The 12070-nt window shown below is 44.7% G+C and overlaps 1 protein-coding gene across 6 annotated transcripts in view; it reads right to left on the reverse strand.

Annotated features, from left to right (window-relative positions):
• LOC121578138 (plasma membrane calcium-transporting ATPase 1) overlaps positions 1-3343 on the reverse strand; it is a 187913-nt gene extending 184570 nt beyond the window's left edge. For all 6 annotated transcript variants that reach the window (XR_006002737.1, XR_006002736.1, XM_041892265.1 and 3 more), the window contains exon 1: positions 2526-3343. The gene's annotated coding sequence lies outside the window, so the exon portion shown is untranslated. The remainder of the gene's footprint in view (positions 1-2525) is intronic.
• Between the last annotated feature and the right edge of the window lie 8727 nt (positions 3344-12070).

Genomic DNA, 12070 nt, shown 5'->3' on the forward strand with positions numbered 1-12070 from the left:
GAGAATACCCAGCAAATCAACATAGACAGGCAGACAGACAGAGACAGAGAACTATGCATGCATGCAGTGTCATTTACATTACATTTTAGTCATTTAGCAGACGCTCTTATTCAGAGCGACTTACAGTTAGTGCATACATTCTTTTTTATTTTTCATACTGGCCCCCCGTGGGAATCAGACCCACAACCCTGGCGTTGCAAACACCATGCTCTACTAACTGAGCTACATCCCTGCCGGCCATTCCCTCCCCTACCCTGGGCCAATTGTGCGCCGCCCCATGGGTCTCCCGGTCGCGGCCGGCTACGACAGAGCCTGGATTCGAACCAGGATCTCTAGTGGCACAGCTAGCACTGCGATGCAGTGCCTTAGACCACTGCATCACCTTAGACCACTGCGCCACTCGGGAGGCTTACTATATTGATAATGTGATATGTCTTATTGATCAGGTTGTGTCATATTGATCAAGTTAACAGACATGACAATGAATTATCTCAGTCAAAGAGATGAAGGAGACACACTGCAATTATGACACAGTATAAGGCTATCCCACTGTAATGGTATAGTTATAGATTATATAACACCTGTAACAGACTATGCTATATGATGTTTTTACAGCATTAAATACAACTTAAATAGTAGTCAATAAGTTAAATATGCAATGTTTTTTCTCAGTGAGGCTGTTCCCCATTGCTTAGCCAGGGGAAGGGTGAAGGTGTGATATATAGCCAGAGGAGGCTGGGGGGAGGCGCTATAGAAGGATGGGCTCATTGTAATGGCTGGTATGGAATTATTGGAACAGAGTCTAACATGTGGTTTCCATATGTTTGATGTGTTTTTATACCGTTCCATTTATTCAATTCCTGCCATTACAATGAGCCCGTCCTCCTATATTTCCTCCCACCAGCCTCCTATGTATCAAGCCTACAGTAAGATTAGACATTTTCAGTTCACTGCAGCAGTCACACCTAGTCTAGAGTGAAGGTGACTTTGTCTATCTACGGGGATAAAAGCCAGCTTTAAAGCGTGTACGTGTTGCTGTACCCGAGGGGGATCCACCTGAATGTTCCGGTGATAATAATACTGCAATAATAGCAGTGTCCCTTGACGGGGAAAATAACAGCAGGTGGAAAATTACAGCGCCGATGCCCTCCTTTGGAGGTCACACAATCTGAAAAATCGTCACAAGCAGATATTGCGGGGTCTCCCTTTCCTGTAGAAACGCACTAGCGCGAGGACACACCCAGAAAAAGGAGTGAGAAGGGAGGAGAGGAGGAGACGAGAAGAGAGCTGATTCCATCCCTTGGACATGATGTAAGAAGGGTTGACTTTTCGAAGCACTTATTAATTAAGGAGGTTGTCTCTCCTTTTTCTAAGCTCAAACTAAAAATGTATATTATGTTTTGCAGTCAACAAGCACAGCCATTCACTACACATAACATGTAGAATCTGAACTAGGAAGAAGAACCACTCGATGAAGCTAAACCTGCATATCCAGTAATGCAGACACATACAAGCACACGCTCACACACGAGAAGACCCCCGATTATAGCCCAAAGGCCGGGAGATAGTGATATGGAGTCATTTAATTTTACCGTCCAAAGGGAATCCATGCAGCCGGCTATATACTGGCATCCCCCATGGACCGGTTCGTTCATAAAACATTCTCCATTCAGGCTGCAAAGGATTCAATTTCCTCCTTAACTCGCTTTATGGCGAGAAGGTGGGAACAAACTGGAGAAATATGCTTACTTTATTAAACACCATTTACCAACACCATGCTACAGTGGCTAATGCTAGTCCCGGATTTTGTGTAGTGTGTTCAGTCAGTCAGGTTACAGCAGACTGTTTTTTCACCCCTCGTCTGATTGGCTGAATGTTTCCCCCCCCCCTTCTCCCATTAAATCGAGTTAAGCAGGAAATTGATGGCTTTGCAGCCTGAATGGAAAATGTTTTATGTACAAACCAGTTCAGAGGGGATACGAGTGTAAAGCTGGCAGCATAGATTCCCTTTGGACGGTAAGATGAAACGACTCAATATCGCCATCTGCCGGGCTTTGGGCTACCCAGATGACAGATGCGCATTGCTGTCAATATGTCCCTCGATTAAAATTATAGGATAACCCAGGGTCGCATTAAATGCCTCCTCACATGCACAGTAATTCCTTTCTAACATGAGAGAAACTGTTGCGAAAAACACTCTTTGATGAAGGACACAGACTCCATGTCTAAATACGCTAAATCTCCCCCCATTACACAGCAATTAGGTTTGGGGAAATTAGAAAAGGATGCAGCTAATCAACAGCTGTTCCCACTTAAAAATCATCAGTGTTTATTATCAAACTGGGAGGGCTGTTTATTGAAACTTGATTATGTTCTCCCCCAAGCAGGACTAGCTCTGCAGACAACAGGCGGTTGGTTGACTTGATACAGCCTATACAAAACACACGCAACCATTCATTCATTCATTCCATTCACACACCTGTGGAAAATAACCTAAGATGTGGTAGAGAGGCGACGGTCCTTACCCGGATGCTCAGGGCAGTCAGACCGCAGGAGATGGTATCAGTGAGCGCTCATTTGCTCTGCTCAGCTCACCTCACCAACACACAATCACCGTCTCCACCAGCGGGTAAATCCAGTATCCCGTATCTCAGACAGAAAAAAACAGTCCTCTTCCGCTTCAGTCAGATCTGGGTAGTGCAAAGGGTATTTCGTTGAGTAGCCTAGCCTACAGTTTGACACAGAAAAACTAAATCAGTGCCTATATTGTGCCTTTGAGATGGAGGGAGAAATCCGTGACGTGGATTTGCCCCTATGCGTTATTTGGCATAAAGGTGCGTGCTGGATGGATCCGTAGAAGTGCGAGCTATAGCCTAAGGTTTTGTTTAGTTTTGTTCCCCATCTGGGCTCCAATTTGACAACTGTGGCATTGCACAGTGATGGGCTTGACCGCGGCACTTTACAGATTTTTTTAGATATCAGTAACTCGACATGAAGTACATGATAAGCTAGAGCAACACGTTACGAGGCCCTAAAGTAAACCAACTGCTGAGATTTCACTTCGAAAACTAACACCCTTGCTCTCCAAATAGGAGGAAATGATCGCGCAGAGGAAGGATCCGCTTGGTCCGAACGCACAGCAGCAGACCCAATACATTCACTTAGCGAGGATTCTTGTTTTGTCTTAAGTTGTGAGTGGGTTCCCGCTTCACGTACATCCGCGTTAAAAGTACAGATAAACGCGACCTATCCCCAGACTACTGAAAAGTCAGAGCGCACCGATCGGTTCACCGATTTCCGTGGCTGGAAAAACGAAAGAGGGATACAGCAGTGTCTGGAGCGAGCGTCGCGGCGGGGAAAGAAAGAAAGAGGGAGGGACTAGCTCGGGATTACCCATTTAAAGCTAGAATCCTTAGTTGCTAAATACATTTTTGGACTTTAAGGCATGACATATACCCATTGATTCTTGAAGAATATAACTTATGAATGAGTTTAGTTCAACTGTCGTACCCCATCAGAACCCAAAATATAAGCTTGTTTTACTCCAATGTTTGTAAGCAATGTAAATGTATAGCCGAAAAACATGGTTCAAACTATAATTTTGATATCATGGATGGTCAGTCCTTGCATCCATAGCTCTGTCTATGAATATGAGAGTGGTTACATTTTCCGCAGGCCAATCCCTCAACTTTCTACTAAAACAGAGGCGCAGGTGAGCTTCCCTGAGATGCTTTCTGAGTTGTGCAAACCCACAGTTTCATCAGCTATCCGGGTGGCTGGTCTCAGATGATCCCTTAGGTGAAGAAGCCAGATGTGGAGGTCCTGGGCTGGCATGGTTACACATGGTCTGCTTTTGTGAGGCCGGTTGGATGTACTGCCAAATTCTCTAAAACGACTTGGAGGCGGCTTATAGTAGAGAAATTAAACATTAAATTCTCTGGCAACAGCTCTGGTGGACATTCCTGCAGTCAGCATGCCAATTGCACACTCCCACAAAGCCTGAGACATCTGTGGCATTGTGTTGTGTGAGAAAACTGCACATTTTAGAAGGGCCTTTTATTGTCCCCAGCACAAGTTGCACCTGTGTAATGATGATGCTGCTTAATCAGCTTCTTGATATGCCACACCTGTCAGGTGGATGGATTATCTTGGCAAAGGAGAAATGCTAACGAACAGGGATGTAAACAAATTTGTGCACAAAATTTGAGAGAAATACGCTTTTTGTCCATATGGAAAATTTCGGGGATCTTTTAATTCAGCTCATGAAACATCATCTACAGGCAGCAAGAGCGCGCAGCTCTCAACTGGTTTTGGCATGGAGCAGCTCATCGGTAGCCGGTAGGGTAGGTAGGAAAGACGTTTCAATTTATGATATGTTAACTAAGGCAACAATGGGTATGCAAACCAGGTATTGAAAAAGTTTGGTCTGATGTCTTGGTTAGTAGGCTATTTGTGATGCACAATTCAGTCATCAGGTGCTGTTTGCATCAGGGGCGTAGGCACTGGGGAGCTAGTCCCTGCCAGGCCCACCCAATCAATTGAGCAAAAACAAAAAAATAATACATTATTTTTTACAAAAAACACAGTTCCACTCACCAGGTGATGATCATTTGAAACAACCCTTTCCTGCAGTCAATGACCAAAAGTGCCCTCTTTGGTCTTATGGGTGGAATGTTATTAATTTTTTCATAATTTCATAATAATAAAGATTATTTAATAAAATGACAAATCTGGTGTCAAAAAGTTTTTCAATGTCAAACAGTTTTGTTATATATCAAATCAAATCAAATTTTATTGGTCACATGCGCCGAATACAACAGGTGCAGACATCACAGTGAAATGCTTACTTACAGCCCTTAACCAACAGTGCATTTATTTTTAACTAAAAAAGTAAAAATAAAACACCAACAAAAAAAGGGTTGAGAAAAAAAAGAGCAGAAGTAAAATAAAATAACAGTAGGGAGGCTATATATACAGGGGGGTACCGTTGCAGAGTCAATGTGCGGGGGCACCGGCTAGTTGAGGTAGTTGAGGTAATATGTACATGTGGGTAGAGTTAAAGTGACTATGCATAAATAATTAACAGAGTAGCAGCAGCGTAAAAAGGATGGGGTGGGGGGGCAGTGCAAATAGTCCGGGTAGCCATGATTAGCTGTTCAGGAGTCTTATGGCTTGGGGGTAGAAGCTGTTGAGAAGACTTTTGGACCTAGACTTGGCACTCGGTACTGCTTGCCGTGCGGTAGCAGAGAGAACAGTCTATGACTAGGGTGGCTGGAGTCTTTGACAATTTTGAGGGCCTTCCTCTGACACCGCCTGGTATAGAGGTCCTGGATGGCAGGAAGCTTGGCCGCAGTGATGTACTGGGCCGTACGCACTACCCTCTGTAGTGCCTTGCGGTCGGAGGCCAAGCAGTTGCCATACCAGGTGGTGATGCAACCAGTCAGGATGCTCTCGATGGTGCAGCTGTAGAATTTTTTGAGGATCTGAGGACCCATGCCAAATCTTTTCAGTCTCCTGAGGGGGAATAGGCTTTGTCGTGCCCTCTTCACGACTGTCTTGGTGTGTTTGGACCATGATAGTTCGCTGGTGATGTGGACACCAAGGAACTTGAAGCTCTCAACCTGTTCCACTACAGCCCCGTCGATGAGAATGGGGGCGTGTTCAGTCCTCTTTTTTTTCCTGTAGTCCACAATCATCTCCTTTGTCTTGGTCACGTTGAGGGAGAGGTTGTTGTCCTGGCACCACACGGCCAGGTCTCTGACCTCCTCCCTATAGGCTGTCTCATCGTTGTCGGTGATCAGGCCTACCACTGTTGTGTCGTCGGCAAACTTAATGATGGTATGGAGCCACTCTACAAATGATTACTAACCCAAACAATGAGGGCCTTCTACGCCCAGACTTTTGTGATGTATAAAAAGTGTAATATTGGGATGCAAACAAAAAATTTAATACATTTCAACTCTATATTTGACATGGTACAGGTGTCTTTTTTTAAGCCCATAACTATGTGTGTGAGGTGTATACTTTTATTTCAAAGTAGATTTGTTTAAGACTACCAAGAATCACTCTGATTTAGCCCACTGCAGTAAAAGGTTAACTTCTTGTTGAAAGTTATTATTGAAAAGGGAGAAGCTAACAAATTAGCAACAACATCCTCTTCGATAATCCATCCTCTAGCTGCTGCAAACTAGCCTACAACAAAATATAGCTAGCTAGACTGTGGGAAAACTACTGCTCGCCATTGCGCATTGACCTGTTGGCCTTTGAGAATGCAAAAGTTTCCTTACGTTTTTTGTAAAATCGGTCCCACCCATTACAAGTCAAAATGTGATTGGTTGATTCCACTGTCACTCCAAAATGTTGCCCTAATACAATTGAATGGCTGATGCCTTCTATCTAGCTTTTAATGGCCTAGCCAATGACTGACTTAGCTAGCTAGATTTATCTCCCCAGAGACCACCAAAGAAAAATCCTGATTGGATATTTTATTCTCTTCAGTGTTAACCCTTTCCAACTAAAACTGAAGAAATTAAATCAGAACATCATTGAACAGAATAATATAATTAGAATCATTATTATTATTTTATAAAGTCTTAGCCCTTCTCTGAGGGCGTAGAAGGCCCTCATTGTTTGGGTTAGTAATCATTTGTAGAGTGGCTCCATTTGCCCTTCTGCATTTTTTCATCCTTCTGAATGTCTAAAGAATCCATACGTTCTTTTAAAATATGAACACAGAAATACTGGACATTTTGAACTCTTATTATGGTGGCGATTTGACAAAATTACAATCATGGTATTGAATTGGACTCGCATTTTTCTGGTTTCGGTCTTGACTCCGTCTTTGACACCTTGTCCCCCTCCCGGTCTCGGTCTTGACTCGTCTTGCCCCCCCCCCCTCCCGGTCTCAGTCTTTACTCGTCTCCCCCCCCTCTGGTCTTGGTCTTGCCTCAGACTCGATTTGCTCCGGTCTTGGTCTCGTGTTAGTTGGTCTCGAACACAACACTGGATACGGGTAAAAGTGACTAGGCAATCAGGATACATAATAAACAGAGTAGCAGCAGTGTATGTGAAGGGTATGAAAGTGTGAAAGTGTATGCGTGTGCATGTGTGTGGCATCAAGATGTGTGTGTGTGTGTGTTTTGTGTGAGTGTGTGTGTTGGATTGTCAGTGTAAGTATGTGTGAGTGTGTGGGTAGAGTCCTGTGAGTGTGCATATAGTCAGTGCAAGAGAGTCAGTGCAAAAAAGGGTCAATGGAAATAGTCAGGGTAGCCATTTGATTAACTGTTCAGCAGTCTTATGGCTTGGGGGTAGAAGCTGTTCAGGAGCCTTTTGGTCACAGACTTGGTGCTCCTGTACCGCTTGCCGTGCGGTAGCAGAGTGCACAGTCTATGGCTTTATTGGCTGGGGTCTTTAAAGATTTTTTCTGGGCCTTCCTCTGACACTGCCTGGTATAGAGGTCCTGGATGGCAGGGAGCTCATCCCCAGTTATGTACTGGGCCGTCCACATCACCCTCTGTAGCGCCTTGCCATCGAGGGCGGTGCAGTTGCCATACCAAGCGATGATGCAGCCAGTCAAGATGCTCTCAATAATGCAGCTGTATAACCTTTTGAGGATCTGAGGGGCCATGGCAAATCTTTTCAACCTCCTGAGGGGGAAGAGGCATTGTCGTGCCTTCTTCATGACTGTGCTGGTGTGAGAGGACCATGTTAAATTCTCGGTGATGTGGACACTGAGGAACTTGAAGCTCCACTACAGCCCCGTCGATGTCGATGGGGGCGTGCTCGCCCCTCCGTTTCTTGTAGTCCATGATCAGCTCCTTTGTCTTGATGACGTTGAGGGAGAGGTTGTTGTCCTGACACCACACTGCCAGGTCTCTGACCTCCTACCGTAGGCTGTCTCATCGTCGTCGGTGATCAGGCCTCCCCCCGTCGTGTTGTCAGCAAACTTGATGTTAGTGTTGGAGTTGTGCGTGGCCACACAGTAGTGGGTGAACAGGGAGTACAGGAGGGGACTAAGCACACACCCCTGATGGGCCCTCGTGTTGAGGGTCTGCGTGGCAGATGTGTTGTTACCTACCCTCACCACCTTGGGGGCGGCCCATCTAAATGTCCAGGATCCAGTTGCAGAGGGAGGTGTTCAGTTCCAGGGTCCCAAGCTTGGTGATGAGCTTGGAGGGGTCTATGGTGTTGAACACTGAGCTGTAGTCAATGAACAGCATTCTCACATAGTTATTCCTCTTGTCCAGGTGGGAGAGAGCTTTGTGGAGTGCAATAGAGATTGCGTCATCTGTGGATACGTTGGGGCGATATGCGAATTGGAGTGTGTCCATGTTGTCTGGGATGATGGTGTTGATGTGTGCCATGACCAGCCTTTCAAATCATTTGATGGTTTCAGATGTGAGTGTAATGGTACGATAGTCATTTAGGCAGGTTACCTTTGAGTTCTTAGGAACAGGGACAATGGTGGTCTGCTTGAAACATGTTGGGATTACAGACTGGTGCAAGGAGATGTTGAAAATGTCCGTAATGGCACTTGCCAACTGGTTTGTGCAAGCTCTGATAAAGTGCACTGGTATTCCGTCTGGCCCAGCGGCCTTGCGAGTGTTAACCTGTTTAAAAGTCTTACTCACATTGGCCACGGAGAGCGAGATCACACAGCCGTCTGGGACAGCCTGGCTCGGTGTTGTTTGCCTTGAAGCAAGCATAGAAGGCATTCAGCTCATCTGGGAGGTTTGTGTCATTGTACAACTCATGGCTGGGTTACCCTTTGTAATCCGTAATAGTCTGTAAACCCTGCCACATCCGACGAGCATCGGAGCTGGTGTAGTAGGATTCTATCTTATTACTATATTGACCTTTTCCATGTTTGATGGCTCGTCGGAGGTCGTAGCAGGCTTTCTTGTAAGCGTCCATGTCCGTGTCCCGTTCCTTGAAAGTGGTAGCTCTAGCCTTTAGTCCGGCGCGAATACTGCCTGTAATCCATGGCTTTTGGTTAGGGTACGTACGTACAGCCACTGTGGGAATGACGTCGTCAATGCACTTATTGATGAATGTAAACTTCTCAATGTTCTTGGAGATATTCCTGAACATATTCCAGTCTATGATAGCGAAGCAGTCTTTGAAGCTTAGCGTCCCCTAAGTTGGACCACTTCCCTACTGAGCGCGTCACTGGTACTTTCCATTTGAGTTTTTGCTTTTAAACAGGGAGCAGGAGGATGGAGTCATGGTCTGATTTGCAGAAGGGAGGGCGAGGTAGGGCCTTGTATGCTTTTCTGTGGGTAGAGTAAAAGTGGTCCAGAGTGTTAGCACAGGAAACGTGTTGGTAAATCAGTCTCCAGGTGTTAAAGTTTACGCCCAGTAGAAACGCTGCCTCTGGGTGTGCGTTTTCTTGTTTGTTTATGGCCCTGTACAAGTCGTTGAGTGCCTGCTTAGTGCCATTCTCATTTTGTGGTGGGATGTAGACAGCAGTGATGATTAAAGATGAAAACTCTCTTGGTAGATAAAAAGGTCTGCAATTTAACATGAGGTGTTGTTTAAAAATAGGCACACCCCTCCCCCTTTGGTTTTGCCTGAGTCCGCTGTCCAGTTGCGACAAAGCATGGAGAAACCCTTGAGTTATGTCCATATCGTCCGTCAGCCAAATTTCTGAAAAGCATAGAATATTACAGTTTTTCACATATCGTTCGTAGGAAACTCTCGAACAGAGCTAGTCCATCTTGTTCTCAAGTGACTGGACATTTGCCAATAAAACGGAGAAGAGTGTCAGACGATTTTCTCTCTGTCTGTCTAACAAGGACTCCAGACCTTCTCCCGCAACTTCGCTTGCGGCGCTTGGGTAGCCCGGACAAAGGAGTAGGGTCCGGTGTAAACAAGGGAACAGCTGAGTCGGAGTTTAAGTAGGAGCCGAAATCGAAGTTGAGGTTAATAGCTGTCGATTCATAGTTCAACAGTACTTGGCGGTCATAGGTGATAATGGTATGAGCTTTCTGTACAAATAAAGTAAGGGTCAAACCGATATATAGCAAAGTCGGGTTGGAGCACGTAAGATGTTGAACACCTCCGTCGAAGCAATCATGTCTTTAGGAGGCACTGTAACTAGCTTGCTTTGTGATGATGAGTGTGTGCGGTGTCGCAGAAATAAATAGGCCTATGCTCAAATTCATATTTTTTTTTTGCTAAAGAGACATTTGGTAGGTGCCCTTATTTCATTTTGAGGACCTGCCCCCTGAAAGGTCTGTGCACGGCCCTGCCCTACGAGAACCCCTTTAAACAATATACCACAGCTCTTGAGTAGGTGAGGGTGATGTCTCTTTCCACCAAATATAATTGTGATAATTATCTCTCTCTCTCCTTCATGTTACTCGCTATTTTGGAAACAATGATTTCTAGGTGAGAAAGTGAACATGAGAAAGTGAAAGCAGGGAGATGCATGTGCGTACCGATAGGACGTATGCTGAGATAGTAGCTCCGTTTTGTACCGTCAAAACTGTGATTACATTTAAAAGCCAGACAACATAGTTTAAACTAAGCCTTTAAAATCAGTAGATTAATATATCCCCAAGCAACCGGGAGAGAGTGAGCGTTCAGTTATACACAACAATGATCTGTGGGTAAAGCAACACTGAGACTCGAACCCAACAAGCCATGGCTTCCCTTAGAGGAAAAGACTAAGAACAAATGAGAGCAACAAACAGCTAAAGGATATCCAGGAAAACATAGCTAAAATGCTCACCAAAGCAAACAAACTGTTACGAATCTGATTTGCACGAAAGGAAAGTAGAATCTATCGTGTCAGATATGCATATACAGGGTGGGTGGGTGGACGAACAAGACAACAAAATTGGCCTTCTGGAAACAAACTTTAAAAGATGAACTGGATCAGCTAGAAAACAGATTGAGACAAAATACAGTGGCTTGCGAAAGTATTCACCCCCCTTGGCATTTTTCCTATTTTGTTGCCTTACAACCTGGAATTTTTGGGGGTTTGTATCATTTGATTTACACAACATGCCTACCACTTTGAAGATGCAAAATATTTTTTCTTGTGAAACAAACAAGAAATAAGACAAAAAAACAGAACTTGACCGTGCATAACTATTCACCTAGGCCATTCCAAGACATTTAAATGTTTCCCCTTAAACCACTCAAGTGTTGCTTTAGCGGTATGCTTAGGGTCATTGTCCTGCTGGAAGGTGAACCTCCGTTCCAGTCTCAAATCTCTGGAAGACTGAAACAGGTTTCCCTCAAGAATTTTCCTGCATTTAGCGGCATCATCATTCCTTCAGTTCTGATCAGTTTCCCAGTCCCTGTCGATGAAAAACATCCCCACAGCATGATGCTGCCACCACCATGCTTCACTGTGGGGATGGTGTTCTCAGGGTGATGAGAGGTGTTGGGTTTGCGCCAGACATAAAATTTTCCTTGATGGTCTCTTTGTTGCCTCTCTGATTAATGCCCTCCTTGCCTGGTCCGTGAGTTTTGGTGGGCGGCCCACTCTTGGCAGGTTTGTAGTGGTGCCATATTCTTTCCATTTTTTAATAATGGACTTAATGGTGCTCCGTGGGATGTTCAAAGTTTCAGATATTTTTTATAACCTAACCCTGATCTGTACTTCCCCACAACTTTGTCCCTGACCTGTTTGGAGAGCTCCTTGGTCTTCATGGTGCCGCTTGCTCGGTGGTGCCCCTTGCTTAGTGGTGTTGCAGACTCTGGGGCCTTTCAGAACAGGTGTATATATACACTACCGTTCAAAAATGTGGGGTCACTTAGAAATGTCCTTGTTTTCGAAAGAAAAGCCATTTTTTGGTCAATTAAAACAACATCAAATTGATCAGAAATACAGTGTAGACATTGTTAATGTTGTAAATGGCACGTTGTGTTTGCTAATCCAAGTTTATCATTTTAAAAGGCTAATTGATCATTAGAAAACCGTTTTGCAATTATGTTAGCCCAGCTGAAAACTGTTGTTCTGATTAAAGAAGCAATAAAACTGGCCTTCTTGAGACTAGTTGAATATCTGGAGCATCAGCAATTGTGGGTTTGATTACAGGCTCAAAATGGCCAGAAACAA

The sequence above is a fragment of the Coregonus clupeaformis genome, chromosome 12 (genome assembly GCF_020615455.1).
Source record: "Coregonus clupeaformis isolate EN_2021a chromosome 12, ASM2061545v1, whole genome shotgun sequence".
In the NCBI taxonomy this organism is placed as follows: domain Eukaryota; kingdom Metazoa; phylum Chordata; class Actinopteri; order Salmoniformes; family Salmonidae; genus Coregonus; species Coregonus clupeaformis.